We start from the raw sequence: 18,786 nt of genomic DNA on the forward strand, positions 1-18,786 counted from the left end.
TCTAAAAACACAGACTTACCCCAGAGCCCTTCTGCTATCATGCCCCATATACCAGAGCCAGCTTGCCTGAATCTCACTAATATCACAGAGAGCAAGCACAGCACAAAACTGGCAAAGAATCAGTGTAGATGTCTGGATGGAAAGGAAAAGGACTCAGACACAATAGCAGGATTCAAGCAATGCACATAGGAGACTCCTCTGAAGTGCCAGGTTCTGGTGATCAGGGAATATCACATTGCAGGAACTATAGGATCTCATCTTCATAAGCCAAATACTTTCAAAAATAAAAGATGCAGCTGTCTTTCCCAACACAGAAACAGACAGTGAATTTGACAAAATAAGGAGACAAAGATATATCCCAAGTGAAAGAACAAGACAAAATCACTGCAGGAGTTCTAAGTGAAAGAGAAATAATTAATATATCTGATACATAATTTAAACTAATGATAATAAAGATAAACACTGGGCTTCATAAAAGGGTAGAGGACATCAGTGAGATCACAGACAAAGAGATAAAAAATAACATCAGAGATGAAGAACTCAATAAATGAAATTAAAAATAGAATAAGCATTAGTTTACAGGAAGCAGAGGAATGTATTGGTGACCTGGAAGACAGAGTAATGGAAGTAAATCAAGCTCAACAGGTAAGAGACAAAGAAATATTGCAAAATTAGAATAGATTTAGAGAACTCAGTGACTCCATCAAATGTACCAACATTCTCATTATAGCAATCCCAGAAGGAGAAATGAGAGAGAGGGGGCAGAAAATGTACGTAAAGAAATGATAGCTGAAAACTTCCAAAATCTGGGGAGAGAAACAGAGATCCAGATTCAGGAGGCACAAAGATCCCCCAACAGATCCAATCCAAGAAGTTTCACACTAAGACATAGTAATTAAAGTGACAAAAAGTAGTGATAAAGAAAGAATTTTAAAGGTTGCAAGAGAAAAGAAGACAATTACACACAAGGAAATCCTCTAACGCTATGTGAAGATTTTTCAGCAGAAACTTTGCAGGCCACAAGGGAGTGGCGTGATGTATTCAAAGTGCTGAAAGTGGAAAATCTTCAGGCAAGAATACTTTACCCAGCAATGCTATAATTCAGAATAGAAGGAGAGATAAAGAGTTTCCCAGACAGGGGCACCTGGATGGCTCAGTGGGTTAAAGCCTCTGCCTTCAGCTCAGGTCATGGTCCCAGGGTCCTGAGATTGATCCCCATGTTGGGATCTCCGTTCAGCGGGGAGCCTGCTTCCTCTTATCTCTGCCTGCCTCTCTACCTACTTGTGATTTCTGTCTGTCAGATAAAAAAAAAAAATCTTAAAAAAAGAGTTTCCCAGACAAACAAAAGTTAAAATTAATGATCACTAAACCAGCCCTCCAAGGAATGTTAATGGCAACTCTGTGGAAAACAAAAAATGTAAGCAAGAGTAATAAAAATAAGAAGTACAAAATAAAAGGACACAAAAGATGATAACAAATATCTTAAATGTGGAAGAGGGAGGAGTAAAGAATGACTTCAAAATTAAGCATCCATCAGCTCAATATAGACTGCTATATACAGAAGATATTATATATAATCTGACTGGTAAACACAAATCCAAAACAGTAACAGATGTGCAAAAAATAGAGTTAGGGACCCAAGTATACCACCAAAGATAACAAGCAAACAGTGAGAGAAAGACAAGAAAGGATCAGGGAAAAACTACAAAAACAACAAAACTAGTAACAAAATGGCAATAAATACCTATCAATAGTCACTTTGACTGTAAATGAGCTAAATGCTCCAATCAAAAGACATAGGATGACAGAGTGGATTAAAAACAACAACAACAACAACATCTATATGCTGCCTAGAAGAGATTCATTTCAGACCTAAAAACACCTACAGATTGAAGGTGAGGGTATAGAGAAATATTTACCATGCAAATGGATGTCCAAAGAGCTGGAGTAGCCATTCTGAAATAAAATGTATTTCAAACAAAATACATTTTAGAAGAAAGTCAGTTAAAAGAGACAAAGAAGGACACTATACAATAATAAGGGGGACAATTACACTGTTGGTGAGAATGCAAACTGGTGCAACCACTATGGAAAATAATTGAGGTTTCTCAAAAAGTTAAAAATAGAACTACTTTATGATCCAGCTATTGTACTACTAGGTAATTACTCCTCTACCCAAAAACAACATACTAATTCAAAGGAATACATGCACCCTGATTTTTATAGCAGATAAATCCAAAAAAAGCATTTGATAAAATAAAACATCCATTCATGTTTAAAAAAAAAAGAACTGCAACAAAATAGATGAAAAAGAAGTGGTAGGGGTGCCTCGGTGGCTCAGTTAGTTAAGCAACTGCCTTCAGCTCAGGTCATGATTCTGGAGTCCCAGGATCGAGTCCCATATTGGGCACCCTGCTCAGTGGGGAATCTGCTTCTTCCTCTGACCACCCCTCCATGCACCCCCACCCTCTCTTTCTCTCTCAAATAAATAAATAATCTTTAAAAAAAGAAAAAGAAGTGATATATATGTGTATATATCACTATATATTCTATATATATATATTCTACAGTATGTGTATATACTATAGAATATTACTCAACCATAAAAAGAATGAAATTTGCCATTTTCAGTGACATGGATGGAGCTAGAGAGTATTATGTTAAGTGAAATAAGTCAGTCAGAGAAAGACAAATATCATGTGATTTCACTCATGTGGAATTTAAGAAACAAAACAAATGAGTACAGTGGAGAAAAATAGGCAAACCAGGAAAAAAACCTCTTAACTATAGAGAAAAAACTGATGGTTACTGGAGGGGTGGTGGGCAGTAGAGGGGTGAAACAGGGATGGGAATTATGGAGAGCACTTTTGATGAGCACAGGGCATTGTATGTAAATGATGAATTACTAAGTTCTACACCTGAGACAAATATTGCACAGTATGTAAACTAGCTGGAATTTATATAACAAGTTGAAAAAAATAGTGAAATCATTATGTAAAATTTATGCCCAACATAGGAGCATCCAAATACATAAAACAGTTAATAACAAACATAAAATGAATAATTGGTAGTAATATAATAATAGTAGGGGATTGTAAACCTCAGCTACATTGATGGAAAGATTATCCAAGGAGAAAATAAACAAAGAAAGAGTGGCTTTGAATGAAACATTAGAACAGATAGATTTCAAAGATATATTCAGAACACTGCATCCTAAAACATCAGAATATACATTCTTTTCAAGTGCAGATGGAACATTTTCCAGAATAGATTACATATTTGGTTACAAGAGATTCAAAAAGATCAAAGTCATACCATGCATCTTTTCTGAACACAACACTATGAAATGAGAAATCAAACACAAGAAAAAATTTGAAAAAAAAAAAAAAACAACAACAAATAAACAATGAATGGGTCAACCAAGAAATTAAAGAAGAAATCAAAAAGTACATGGACAATGGGTATTACATTCAACTAATGAATCATTGAAAATTATTTCAAAAACTAACGATGTACTATACTTTGGCTAGTTGAATTTAAATAATTTTTAAAGTACATAGAACAAGATGAAAATGAAAACACAACTGTTCAAGACCTTTGAGATGTAGCAAAAGTGGTTCTAAGAGGGGAGTTAATAGCAATACAGGAAAACCTCAGGAAGCAAGAAACTTTTCAAATAAAGCCCTAACCTTATACATAAAGGAGCTAGAAAAAGAACAACAAGCAAAACTCCAAACCAGCAGAAGAAAGGAAATAAAAATATAAATAAAAATAAGTCATTTGCCACAATCAAGTGGGTTTTATTCCCAGGATAAAAGAGTAGCCCAATATTGGCAAATCAATCAATATGATATATCACATCAATTAGAGAAAGGATAAAAACCATATGATCATTTTAATAGATCCAAAAAAAGCATTTGACAAAGTAAAACATCAATTCATGATTAAAAGAAGAAGAAGAAGAAGAAGAAGAAGAAGAAGAAGAAGAAGAAGAAAAGAACTGCAACAAAATACGTTTAAAGGGTATACCTCAACATAATAAAGGCTATATATGAAAAGGCCATATATGAAAAACCCAGAGCAAATATCATTTAATGCAGAAAAAACTGAGTGCTTTCCCTGTAAGGTCAGGAACAAGAAAGGGATGTCCATTCTCACCACTTTTTTTTTTTTTAATATAATACTGGAAGACCTGGCCACAGCAATCAGACAACCAAAAGAAATACCAAATCCAAATTAGCAAACAAGTTCAAATTAGCAACTAAATCCAAATTGGCATGAAGAAAGTAAACTTTCACTATTTGCTGATGACATGACACTCTATGTAGAAAATCCTAAAGACTCCATGAAAAAACTACTAGAACTCATAAATAAATTCAGGAAAGTTGCAGATTACAAAATCAATGTACAGAAATCTATTGCATTTTGATGCATTAATGATAAAGGAGCAAAAAGAGAAAGCAACAATCCCATTTACAATTGCACCAAAAATAATAAGATACCAAGGAATAATCCTAACCAAAGCAGTCAAAGAACCATACTCTGAAAACTATAAAGCATTGATGAAAGAAACTGAAGATGACACAACAAAAATGGAAAGACATTCCATGCTCATGTATTGGAAGAACAAATATGGCTAAAATGTCTATACTACTCAAAGCAATCTACATACTTAATGTGATCCCTATCAAAATGTCACTAGCATTTTCCACATAACTAAACCAACCCTAAAATTTATATGGAAGCACAAAGACCCTGAATGGACAAAGTAATTTTGAAAAAGAAAAGTAAGCTTCAGGTATCACCATTCCAGACTTTAAGTTATATTACAAAGTTGCAGGGATCAAAACAGTATGGTACTGGCACAAAAATGGACACATAGATCAATGGAACAGAACAGAAAATACATAAATAAATCCACAATTATCATGGCCAATTAATCTTTGACAAAGCAGGAAAGAATATCCAATGGGAAAAAGACTGCCTCTTTAACAAATGGTGTTTAGGAAACTGTGCAGCTACATGCTGGACTTCTTTATTACACAGTACAAAAAAAATAATAAATAAACTCAAAATGTGTTAATGATGTATATATAAGACCTGAAACCACAAAAATCCTGGAAGAGAGCAAAGGCAGTAATTTATTTGACATTTGCTGTAGCAACATTTTCTAGATACATTTTCCAAGGCAAGGGAAACAAAGCAAAAATAAACTATTGGTACTACATCAACAAAAAAGTTAATAATATAACCACCCTTGGATACAGCAGTTGCACTACTGGGTATTTATCCCAAAACTACAAAAACACTAACTCAAAGGGATACATGCACCCCTATGTTTATAGCAGCATTATTTATAATAGCCAAATTATGGAAGCAGCACAAGTGCTCATCAATAGATGAATGGATAAAAAATAAGTGGCATATACAGTGGCATAGCATTCAGACATGAAAAAGAATGAAATCTTACCACTTGCAACAACATGGATGGAGCTAGGACATACAATGCTAAGCAAAATAAGTCAGTCAGGTGTGCCTGGGTGGCTCAGTCAGTTAAGCATCTGCCTTTGGCTCAGGTCATGATCCCAGGTCCTGGAATCAAGCTCCATGTCCAGCTCCCTGCCCAGAGGGGAGACTGCTTCTCTCTCTCCCCCTGCTGCTCCCTGTGCTTGTGCTCTCTGTGTGTCAAACAAATAAATAAAATATTTTTAAAATGTCAAAGATAAATACCATATGATTTCCATCATATGTGGAATTTAAGAAACAAAAAAAGAGCAAAGGAGAAAAAGAGAGAGAGAGAGAGACAAAGCAAGAAACAGATTGTTAAATATAGAGAATGAACTGATGTCTACTAGAGCGGAGGTAGATGTGGTAGGTGATATAGGTGATAGGGATTAAGGAATGCATTTGTCATGATGAGCACTGGATGGTGTATAGAATTGTTGATCTCTGTATTGTATACCTGAATTAATGAAACACTGAATGGTGGGGGGGGGGGGGTTTCGGGGTGGCTCAGTTGGTTAGGTGGCCAAACCTGGATTTAGGATCATGTCAAGATCTCAGCGTCCTGAGATTGAGCCCTACACCAGACTCTGCACTCAGGCGGGTCGTCTGCTTGAGGATTCTCTCTTCCTCTTCCTCTGCCCTTCCCTCCACTCATGCTCCCTCTCTCTCAAATGAATATATATTGCATATATATGTAAATTTACCCCACAAATTATATCATGCACATTTACCTTAAAAAGCTGAAGTTATTCAATATTTTATGATCCCAAACAATAAACAGACTCTAGAATCTGGCTATCTTAAGTGTGATCTATGGACATCACTGACTTTACCTGGGGCTTGTTTAAAATGCACATTCTCAGATCCTACCTTAAAGCAACCGTGTTGTAGCCATTCTGCATAAAAAGGATGGATCTCACCAAAAATTTGGTTCATATGCCAAGTCTGATAAGCATATGTACACACACACACGCACACACACACACACACACACAAAGAGGAAATAAAAAATCTGTTACTCACATAATGAGCTGTGCTTATTGTACAAGGTGCGACCCAAGCATGAAAATGGCACAAAGAGACAAGAAAGGATATTGGTTTGGAATTTTTATGATGGGGTGCCTACAACAATTGGCTCTGTAAGCAGGATATCTAGACTACAAACTACCATGACTGGGTGGGGGGCTTTCTTCTCTTACTCTGGCTTGTTAATTAGATCTGCTGCCACCCATGGGCTTTTGGGGTGACCCATTTGACTTTTTCCTGCATTTACTTGAGTCCAACCAAGACTCTATTACAGATTTAACTAACTTAATCAGTTAACAGTTTTTATTCTGCTGTCACTTTGAATATATTTTTCACTGTGTTCAGTTCTCAATTTCAAAAGTTTTAAATGGAATTTAAGGTCAGGTATATGGTACTAGGGCCCTTACTTCAATGGCCCTGGTTCCTGTCTTTTGACCCACACCTATCTGTGTATCTCAGATTTAATTGTGTCTTGATTCCTGCATAAGCCATGTCTGATATAAGACTCAGGGGAATGACTCTTAACTCTGGTAACATTAGTTGACTGCCTCAACCAAACATTAGCTCCATCCTGTGTGACACTCAAGGAAAATGCTGGTGTTTTGTGCAATACAGTGGTCCATTGTGTGGTTGCTCATATGGAAGAGCAGTTTTTATGTAGTATGCTAAGGTTACACTCCTAAAAGAGGATGGGTCATTATGATCCTACAAAAATACATTTACTGCTTCTACTGCTTATGCTTCCATCACCCAAAAAGATACAGACCCTCAGAGTTGTAAGGAAAATACTCATGCCCCACCTAGTGTGGAGCCAAGGACTAATTAAACTATTTGCCATAAGAGACGTCCCTAACACTGATGGTATAAACATATATGAGCAAAATAAAGAGAATCCCCAACTCCCAAAATAAGCCATTAGCTAAATGAAAGAAAGAAAGAAAAGAAGAAAGGAAGAAAGAAATAGAGGGAAGGAGGGAATTGGGGGAATAAAAGAAAGACAGAAAGGAAGAAAAGGAAAAAGAAAAAAAAGAAACCTGGATACTGGAGAAGGAGGTAGATGACAACAACAAAAACTGAAACAGATAAGGAATTTGAATGAATTAGACACCCCAAATTTACTAAAATAATTTATATAATGAAAAGATAATAGAATATGGGTTATAAATTAACTAATATCTGCTGACATGCACCAATTGGCAACCTTCGTGGCTTTAATGCTGTGGTCCAAATTACACTTATATCTGGAGTTCCCACTAAATTTAAACAGGGTGCCAATACATATTGTAGAGTGGGTTAATCAAATATTAAAATTACAGCTTTACAAGCAAAAGGGGGGAATACAATATCATCCTCAAGAAATACTAGCACAACTTTTATTTACTCTTAATTTTTTGAATCGTGATGATAAAAACACTGCAGCAGTAGAAAGATATTTTGGTGAACAAAAAAGAGACAACGTATATCCCCCAATCTGATGGAAAAATATTACTTCTAATCAATGGCTCCCTGGTAACTTACCAGGGAGAAAGGATATGCGTGTGTATTATGTCATGAAGCTGTAAAGCCCATACGAGTGACTTCTTATTTCATAAAGGTTTGTCATGAGCAAGAGGAAAAAATTTGGATTCGTACCAGCCCCACTGATCATCCACTTTGAGGGGCTCATGCTACAGAACACCAAAATCATAACACCAGGGATGAACAGAGAGAAGATTCCAACATGGGGTCAGATAAAGAAGTTGACAATGAAAGCAGAGGAAGTTCTGTAGAATGAACAGGGCCCATTCACCTCTAGCAACATGGTGGTAACTATCATGGGCCTCATCACTGTAGCCGTAAGTCTTCCTGGATGTTATTCACAAATAGATAGCTTCACTTTATTGGGCATGTATACCTAATCTTCCCCTACTCCACCCAGTAGAGTGGGGAGAAGATATAATACCAATTTATTTGAATGCCTTAAGATGGGTACCTGAACTATTGGATCCTAGATTGCCATTATTGCCCCAAAAGGAGGGCATAAACATTAATCTTACCTTGGAATATCAAAATAGACCAAAATGTATCAACAATCATTCCAGTTGTTTTATCCCTGGAATGATGATCAAAGATGGTTGGTGGACTCTCCTATTAATAATAGTCTGATTAAAGTTCAGTTACATTTACTTTCTACTAAAGGATTCCATGCCAATGAATATCAGGGTACTAGCTATAGCACAGCAGCACCTTCTATTCCCAAATGCAAATTGATACAGATGTGGACCAAAAGGGAGTTCGTCCCTTATGGGAGGATTGTGGAGCTTCTCACCCCAGTGTTAATGATTCTTATGGAATTGTATGAGACTGGTCCCCTAAGGGAATGGCAGGCACCAATTGCACTTGGAGACCTTGCTCCTCTCATCAGAACTTAAAATGGCAAGTTTCTGATCACCTTACCTTACCACAAGCCTCTACTCAGGGAAATGCATCTCTAGTCTGACATGGGCAAGGACTTTTTGTGCCATCCCCTTTTGTTGATTATCATAAAAGACAAAAGAATTTGTGGAAGGTCACCACTGCTTTAAATCACCTCAGAGTTTGGAAGAGCTCTTACATTTATCAGTCAAATCATTATACATTCACCTTTTCCCTGATAGAGAAGAATGGGTAAGAGCATGTGTTAAAGATCCTTATGTTTTTGTTATCAGAAAAATGACTTTCGATCATAACAAAAGAGAAATATACTGTCCCAAATGTAAAATGTTCACCTGCGTGGATGAGAATGTTTACACAGATAATTCTATTATTCTCATAGTTAAAAGAAAAATAGATCTGGTAAAACACCACCATGTTTGGGAAAGCTCTCCAGATATTCATGTACTTTTAACAGTTTTGAAGGACTCTAGAAGATCCGTAGAATAAAAAAGGTTTCTTGGGCTGCTTGTAGCAGCTACTTGAGGAAATATAGCCATTACTACCACAGCTACAACTGCTGGAATGGCCTTGCATCAGACTGTACAAGCCATGCAATTTATACAAATCTGGCACGAGAATGCTAGCAAGGCCTGGAATCAATAAATAATCATAGATCAAAGATTAAATGAATAAATCTCTGATTTAGAATCAGATGTGATATATATAGGAGATAAACTTCAAAATATAAAGCTTAGCCTCCGCCTTTTATGTGATTGGAATTTTCTTCCTTCTGTATTACTCCCTATGCCTATAATAAATCAGAATTTGCCATCATATTATCAGTCATAATGGCGATAATTTAACTTTGGATATCAAACAGCTTCAAGACACTATTCAAGGCATTACTAGCTCATCATTACAATCAGTTCCAGGAGTGAGTTTTGCACAAATGATTAGTGATATTCTGTCTGATCTAAACCTTTTTGGTTGGATCAAACAAACTGGTCTTGTCATTATAGGTGGAATGATAATTTTTTTATTGGTATAATCTTTTTATGCTTAGTCCTCAGATGTGCATGAAAATTCTTCTGACAACTAATGGATCGAGAAGTTGCAAAATTGACCTTCCTACTTCTACACAAACAAAAAGGGGGAAATATAACTGTCCCTCAGAATACTGCTTAAAATATAACCAACGAGGAGTTGTACTGGTCATGCAAGCATGCTTAAAGATGACCTTGAGAAAAACATGTACTAGCAGCAGGTTTCTGGTGGAAAGGATGATATACGTCCTTGAAGCTGAGAAGCTGGGGATACCTGGCTCACTCAGGGTGGAACACCACCTGCTTCCCTTTTTTGTTGTCGCCCCCTGCCTCAGAGAAAACCTGCTGTAATCCATTTAAGTGGATGTAAATGTAATCCATTTAAGTGCGCTTACTCAACAAATTCCATGCTGCTTGACTAGACAGAACTTACTATTCTTCTTGTTTACCTATAAGACCTGTGATCAACATATGACTCACATTCCTTCTAGTTTACCTACAAGACCTATGGCCAACCTATAACCTTCTTGTTCTCCTTTGTTGGTTGTTATCTTGTATCTAATAAATATGGGACTGAGGAGTTGTTCAGGGTGACAGTCCTTCCAGCTGTCATCTCCTGCTCCCTCTCTCTCTCTCACAACTGCTTTGTTTGTGCCTCATTCTTCTCCCATGAGCTGTTAGGAAGTGGCATTAGAGACTCTGACTCCCCATAATGGCTTTAAGTTGCCCATGGGCTTCTGGTGCAAGAAATTGCCCTCCTCAGCTCCAACTTATATATAATTAGGTGGCAACTGCTGGCCACACACTGGTATTCCCTCTCTCAGGTCCTGGGCCCACGATCACACGCACCCCAAAGACAGTTTTCTGGGTTATAAAAGCAGCACCCTACAAACCCAACATGGCCTGAGGCAGGACAGATTCAAACCTCAGTCCCCTAGCATATCCTACTTGTGAGAAGAGGTGGCCTCCCCTATACTCAGTCTCTTGTCAGTGCTAGAGGAGGTGACTTCTCTCACAGATTGCTTGACTACTTAGGGAGCCCTTTGATCTTAACTGAATGAACAACAAAGAGACTCCATCTGTGTATCTAACATATATAGAGTTCAATGAAGATTTATTGCTTTTCATCCCTTAGCTGGGATGTCAGCGCAATTGGTCAAACTTTAGACAGTTATCTTAGCACCAAATGACCTTATTAAAAATTAGCTCCAGTTGCACATTTTTACAGATTCTGCCATTTACTGGACCAACCTACGGCAGAAGCAACATTCTTTGTAAAAGGCTTTACCCTTTTGGGTAAAGAATCCTGGGAATCTCTTGCCTCAGATACGTAAAATACAAATTCACACTAAATGTGTCCCTGTACATAATAGAAACACAATACAAGGCATCAACAAGACACTTCTTACCCTGTTCAAAGTTCCAGAATTCACTGATAGTGACCAATACACTCATTTTACTTCTCAGAATACACATTGCTACTCTCTTGAATAGGACTTTCAATGGAATTTTCTGTTCTGTTACCAGCCACACAGAAAATCATAACGGCTTACTTCAGTAATGAATCTTGGAACACTGCATCAAAAACTAATGATGCAGGGCACCTGGGTGGCTCAGTGGGTTAAGCCTCTGCCTTCGGCTCAGGTCATGATCTCAGGGTCCTGGGATCAAGCCCCACATCAGGCCCTTTGCTCAACAGGGAGCCTGCTTCCCCCTCTCTCTCTGCCTGCCTCTCTGCCTACTTGTGATCTCTCTCTCTGTCAAATAAATAAAATATTAAAACAAAACAAAAAACCCCCCAAAAAAACCAAATGATGTGTTTTATGGTGACTAACATGCCACTATAAATAAATAAATAAATAAATAATCAAGTAAATGAAACATGGAACATTTTAGTCATTAGGCATATGATGACTGGAGTCCACTGTATATATGGACCATATCTTCTTTCCCATTTGTCTGTAAAATGGCAACTTGGCTCTTTCCACAGTTTGGTGATTGTGGACATTGCTGCTATGAACATTGGGGTACATATGGCCCTTCTTTTCACTACGTCTGTATCTCTGGGATAAATACCCAGTAGTGCAATTGCAGGGTCATAGGGTAGCTCTATTTTTAATATCTAAAGGAATCTCCACACTGTTTTCCAAAGTGGCTGCACCAACTTGCATTCCCACCAACAGTGTAAGAGGGTTCCCCTCTCTCCACATCCTCTCCAACACATATTGTTTACTGTCTTGTTAATTTTGGCATGCTTTTTTCTTAAAGATTTTATTTATTTATTTGACACAGAGAGAGAGAGATCACAAGTAGGCAGAGAGAGAGGCAGAAAGAGAGGAAGGGAAGCTGGCTCCCTGCCTAGCAGAGAGCCCGATGTAAGTCTCGATCCCAGGACCCTGGGATCATGACCTGAGCCAAAGGCAGAGGCTTTAACCCACTGAGCCACCCAGGTGCCCCTAATTTTGGCATTCTATTTTAAAAAAATATTTAAAGGTGAGCCTTGTTGTGTGTATTGAGAAGGACGCATATTTCATGGAGCACTGGGTGTGGTGCATAAACAATGAACCTTGGAACACTGAAAAAATAAAATTAAATTTAAAAAAATTACAGTTAAGTAACATACGGTGTAATATTGGTTTCAGGTATACGTAAAATTTATATTTGATTTCTTATTCAAATCTTCCTGGTCATCTTTGTGTTTGTTACTGTTTTAATAAATATTTAAATCATTATTCATAGTTATATTGTATCCTGCTTGATAATTTCAATATCTTATATCTTTGGGGAAATCTCTATGGTTTTTGTTAAATTTCAGTAATCAAGACTTCTTTTTTTAGTGTTTTTATTGATCTTGATTGTGAAATAAGTTTGTTTGAGTGTAATCTACAAAAATTATGCAGTCTAAATAGAAGCTGTTATCTTTCAGAGAGGATTTGCTTCAGCTTCTATTAGGAGCCAAGGTTTGCTGTCAACATGGAAACACTTGAGTTCATGTTAAAGATTCTAATGAGTGAATTTAAGTTTTTCCATCTTGCCACTGATAGGCAATTTAACATCTTATTACTTCAATAATATTAGCGTTTCCTTTTGGGAAAACTTCACTTTTCTACTTTGTTCTCCAATTACTGCTCACTGTTCTTATTTCAACCCAAGCTCATAAATGTATTTAAATATTTGTTTATTTAGGAAGTGATTCTTGGAGATTTTCCTTAACTCCCTTGAGTCAAGCAATGTATTAGAAAAGTATGTTTTGTCTAGGATCTAATTGATTTGTAGAAGAAAGGCCTTCATAATTTACCTTACTCCTAGAAACAGATGTTTAATGATTAGAATTTCAGACCCTTTCAGGCACAGAGGTAAGATGTCCCTCTTAACTAGCACCCCAGAAGCAGTCATCTCTTCAAACTACATATGATAGTGGTAGTCCTTCTCCAACATTTAAGCTAAAATAGGATACTCATTATGTAGGTCTTCTGGATTCCATTCTTTGCATTTCCTATTATGTTTTTATTAAAAAGTATTTTAAAATATTTTTATGTGATTGGTTATCTCTATTGATTATTTCAGTTTTCTTTTTCTTTTGCTTTTAAGACATTTAGTACTATTTTCTAAAATGTATCAGTATGCTCATAATAATTACTAAAAGATACTTTTTTCAGGTTGTTTGTGTTTCATCCTGAAAAACTAAAAGACATTTTAAACTCTTTGCCTGGTCTTGTCAGTCTGGAAATTTGATGTATACCTTGAATAAAAAAGTTAGTTTTGACTCAGATTTTAGTACTTACTAAATTTTCATTTAACAGCCCATCTTTCCTGAGCTAGTCTAGCTAGTATAATTACCATTCAGAATTTAGAGTAGCTGTGTGCCACCTTAGTTGTTTAGCATATAACTAATATGGTACAATTATAACAGCAAAACAGTTCCAGAGAGCAAAATTAGTTTAGTAGCAATTTAATTCAGAGAGCCCATTACAAAGAAAGCTAAGCAATAACTTTAATTGAGTTGTAGATAAAATGGAAAGGTTTAAAGCAAAATATTTCTAAATACCTTGTAGAAAAGTGACACTATCTATGGTTTTCTCATTTCATCACGCTTTGGCTAGAGATTAATAAAAACTGTTAAATTGTATATGAAAAGATCATAAAATGTGAAACAGCTCACAAAAAATGTCAAGGTGACCTTCATATGTTAGTAAATTCTCAAAATATAGTCTTTCACATCTCATAAGGGGAAAATTTAATTTCTGCACTTTATCTATTTCAAGTTTTCAGGAGAGAAATAAGATGAAGAGAGTCTTTATGTGATTAAAATTACCAAGAACTATTCCTTGCAGTCTCCTATAATAATTAAAAAGACTCCAAGGTATAAATATTTTTTTCCCAGCAGGGGTTTTCAGCTTTTGAATTTTATCTTCATTAAACTAACTGAATATTTTATGAATTTGTCTTAAGAAAGCCACACTTGTTGTTGTAGTGATATAACAGATAGTGAACACACCTTTCAACTATACACAACTCCAAAAAAGTGTGGGTTGTGATTTGTGAAAAAAGAAGAAGAAGAAGAAGAAGAAGAAGAAGAAGAAGAAGAAGAAGAATCAGAAGAAGGAGAGGAAGGAGAAGAAGAAGGAAGAGAAGAAGAAGCACATGGGAGCACCATATTTGCCCAGGCATTCTCCATGAAGGCATATTCACAATATGGTACTTGGAAGATAAGCTAATGTGATCTCTGAGCTGAGAAGTAAGAGACTGAAGTTCACAATAATGAAGTAATTGGAAATAACAAGATATATTAACTTATTCACAAATCTGCAATTTGTGAATAGTACTAAGCAGAGATGCTTAACTTTTACCCAACTCAGTCATTTGGAGGAGCTAAAAAGCTATGGACTGGAATCACCTGAAGTTTGTTGTTGTTGTTGTTGTTGTTGTTTCACTTACATGCCTGGTGGTTGCCCAAAATACTCAAACTGGTGGAGGCGGCAAGAGCTAGAGCTCCTTGGTCATCTCCATCTCTGTGGTCTCTATATGTATTCCCTCTAGCTGGAAACTTTAGTGTAACCAGACTTCTCATATGCCAATTCAGAGCTTCCAAGACCTGTGTTTCTAGAAGGAGAAATAGGTAGAAACTGAATTATTTTTTCTAACCTAGCCTTAGAAGTAATTCTGCTTCCCATCCAACACATTAGAAGTGAGTCACAAAGACTGCCCAAATTCAAGGAGAGGGGAATCAAAGATTCTTTTGTAGTAGGTATGTGAAAGCATTTGCAGACATGTTTTAAAACTAACTCAAATATGAGAAGCACATGTGATTAGCCTTAGATAGAAACAGAAATCAAGTTCCATGCAGAAGAGATAAATTGATAGATTGAGGTAGGGAGAAGAAGCAGTAAGATATGGTGGTTCTTAGAAATAGTTCCTGGAATATAAAATTATACAGAATGCACAATTTAGATCAAATTTCATACTGTAAGATTCGAAAAAGGGAGGATTTAGTCAGAATTTCTTGAAGAGCAGGGCCTTTTGGCTGTTTCTTTAAGAAGGAATGATGTCCAGCATCTTAAGGAAGAATTACAAAAATGGACAAGAACATTAAATTGGGCCTTAGTGTAGCTGGAATGGTTGAGGGGGAGGGTGCATGTAGTCAGGGTATAGTGAGAAATTCAAGCTAACATTGTATAAAAGGAAATATTTGAAGGTAGAAAGTTAGACTTTCTACTTTGCTTAACAGATTTTTGACTTTCCTTTTTTTAAAAGATTTTATTTACTTATTTGACAGAGAGAGAGTTCACAAGTAGGCAGAGAAGCAGGCAGAGATAGAGGGGGGAAGCAGGCTCCCCGCCAAGCAGAGACCCTGACGTGGGGCTCAATCCCAGGACCCCAAGACCACAACCCTGAGCTGAAGGCAGAGGCCCAACCCACCGAGCCATCCATCACACTCAGATTCACTAAACATAAAAAAACTACAGATTCTATCAGAAATTAGTTGTTACTTTTAGGAAATATAGGCCTTTCTCTAGTATACAATAATAATATACCAATACATGAAAACATGTTAAATTTTAGCATAGCTTTTAGTTTATAAGATTTGCTATATCTTTTTATAGATTATACTATAATTACATAAGCAATAGATTTTATCCTAAATGCAAGAGACCATAAACCAATATGTAACAGATTATGTGTTGAATAGATTTCTAAAAGCATATTTTGAAGTAAGCTTTACAAATTTTTATTATATGTTATTACTATATATTATATATTATTTATTTTATCACATACAATACTCTCAAATAGAATTGATTCATAAATTTTGTAGAAAGATCTGTTTGCTGTTGTATGTAGAAAATGTGTATTTTTTTTCTTAAATTACTTGTTCTGGCTTGATAGGAATTTACAAATCATTTAGGCACTATGCAAAGTATTGACATATATTATTTCTAGTCCACATAATAACCATTCAAGAATTAATTTTATCCCAGACTCTTTCTAGAAGTCAGCATTACTCTGATCTCCAAACCAGGCAAAGACTCTATCAAAAAGGAGAATTTCAGGGGCGCCTGGGTGGCTCAGTGGGTTAAGTCTCTGCCTTCAGCTCATGTCATGATCTCAGGGTCCTGGGATCGAGCCCTGTGTCAGGCTCTCTGCTCAGCAGGGAGCCTGCTTACTCCTCTTTATCTGCCTGCCTCTCTGCCTATGTGACCTCTCTTTGTCAAATAAATAAAATCTTTAAAAAAAAGGAGAATTTCAGACCAATATCCCTGATGAATATGAATGCCAAGATTCTCAACAAGATCCTAGCTAAAAAGGATCCAACAGTACACTAAAAAGATTATCCACTGTAACCACCTGGGATTTATCTCTGGGATGCAAGCATGGTTCAACATTCACAAATCAATCAATGTGGTAGAACAAATCAGTAAGAGAAGGGAGAAGAATCTCAGGGTCCTCTCAATTGATTCAGAAAAAACATTTGACAAGATACAGCATCTGTTCCTGATTAAAACTCTTCAGAGTTTAGGGATAGAGGGAACATTCCTCAAACTCATAAAATCTATCTATGAAAGGACCACAATGAATATCATCCTCAATGGGGAAAAGTTGACAGCCTTCCCTTTGAGATCAGGAACACGGCAAGGATGCCCACTCTCGCCACTGTTGTTCAACATAATACAAGAAGTCCTCACAACAACAATCAGACAACAAAAAGAAATAAAATGTGTTCAAATTGGCAAAGAAGTCAAATTCTCTCTCTTTGCAGATAACATGATACTTTATACTGAAAACCCAAAAGACTCCACTCCCAAACTACTAGACTCATACAGCAATTCAGTAATGTGGCAGGATAATAGTCAATGCACAGACATCAGTTGCTTTCCTATACACTAGCAATGAAACTATAGAAAGGGAAATTAAAGAATCAATTCCATTTATTATAGCACCAAAAAGTGTAAGATGCCTTGGATTTAACCTAGGCAAAGAGGTAAAGGATTTGCACTCAAGGAACTACAGAACACTCATGAAAGAAATTGAAGACACAAAAAGATGGAAAAATATTCCATGCTCATGGATTGGAAAAATAAGTATTCCTAAAATGTCTATACTTCCCAGAGCAATCTATACTTCCATTGCCATCCTGATCTAAATACCACCAACATTTTTCAAAGTGCTGGACCAAGCAATCCTAAAATTCATATGGAACCAGAAAGGACCCTGAATCACTAAGGAAACGTTAAAAAAGGAAAACAAAGCTGGGGACATCGCTTTGCCTCATTTCAAGCTTTATAACAAAGCTGTGATCACTGAAAAAACATGGTACTGGCACAGAGAGAAGAGTAGAGAACAAACAGAGTAGAGAACCCAGATATGGACCCTCAACTCTATGGTCAAATAATCTTCGACAAAGCAGGAAAAAATATACATTGGAAAAAAGAAAGTCTCTTCAATCAATGGTGCTGGGAAAATTGGACAGATATGTATAGAAGTATGAAACTTGACCATTTTCTCATACCATACACAAACATAAATTGAAAATGGATGATAGACCTCAATGTGAGATAAGTATCCATCAACCGCAATACAGTAACCTCTTTGACATTGGCCACAGCAACTTCTTTCAAAATATGTCTCTAAGGGCAAAGGAAACAAAAGTGAAAATGAACTTTTGGGACTTCACCAAGATCAAAAGCTTCTGCACAGCAAAGGAAACAGTCAGTAAAACAAAGAGGCAACCCACGGAATGGGAGAAGGTATTCACTAATGACACTACAGACAAAGGGCTGATATACAAGATCTGTAAAGAACTCCTCAAACTCAACACACACAAAACAGATAGTCATGTCAAAAATGGGCAGAAGACATGAACAGATACTTCTCCAATAAAGGCATACAAATGGCTAACAGACACATGAAAAAAATGTTCATCATCATTAGCCATCAGGGAGATTTAAAACAAAACTGCATTGAGATACCACCTTACATCAGTTAGAATGGCCAAGATTAACAAGACAGTAAACAACGTGTATTGGAGAGGATGTGGAGAAAGGGGAACCCTTTTACACTGTTTGTGGGAATGCAATTTGGTGTAGCCACTATGGAAAACAATATGGAGATTCCTCAAAAATTAAAAATTGAGCTACTTGATGACCCTGCAATTGCACTACTGGGTATTTACCTCAGAGATACAGATGTGGTGAAATGAAGGGTCATATGTACCCCAATGTTCATAGCAGCAATGTCCGCAATTGCCAAACTGTGGAAAGATCCAAGATGCCCTTCATCATACCAGTAGGTAAAGAAGTTGTGATCCATGTATATGATG

The sequence above is a fragment of the Enhydra lutris genome, unplaced genomic scaffold (assembly GCF_002288905.1).
Source record: "Enhydra lutris kenyoni isolate GAN:26980312 unplaced genomic scaffold, ASM228890v2 scaffoldscaffold37, whole genome shotgun sequence".
Lineage (NCBI taxonomy): Eukaryota > Metazoa > Chordata > Mammalia > Carnivora > Mustelidae > Enhydra > Enhydra lutris.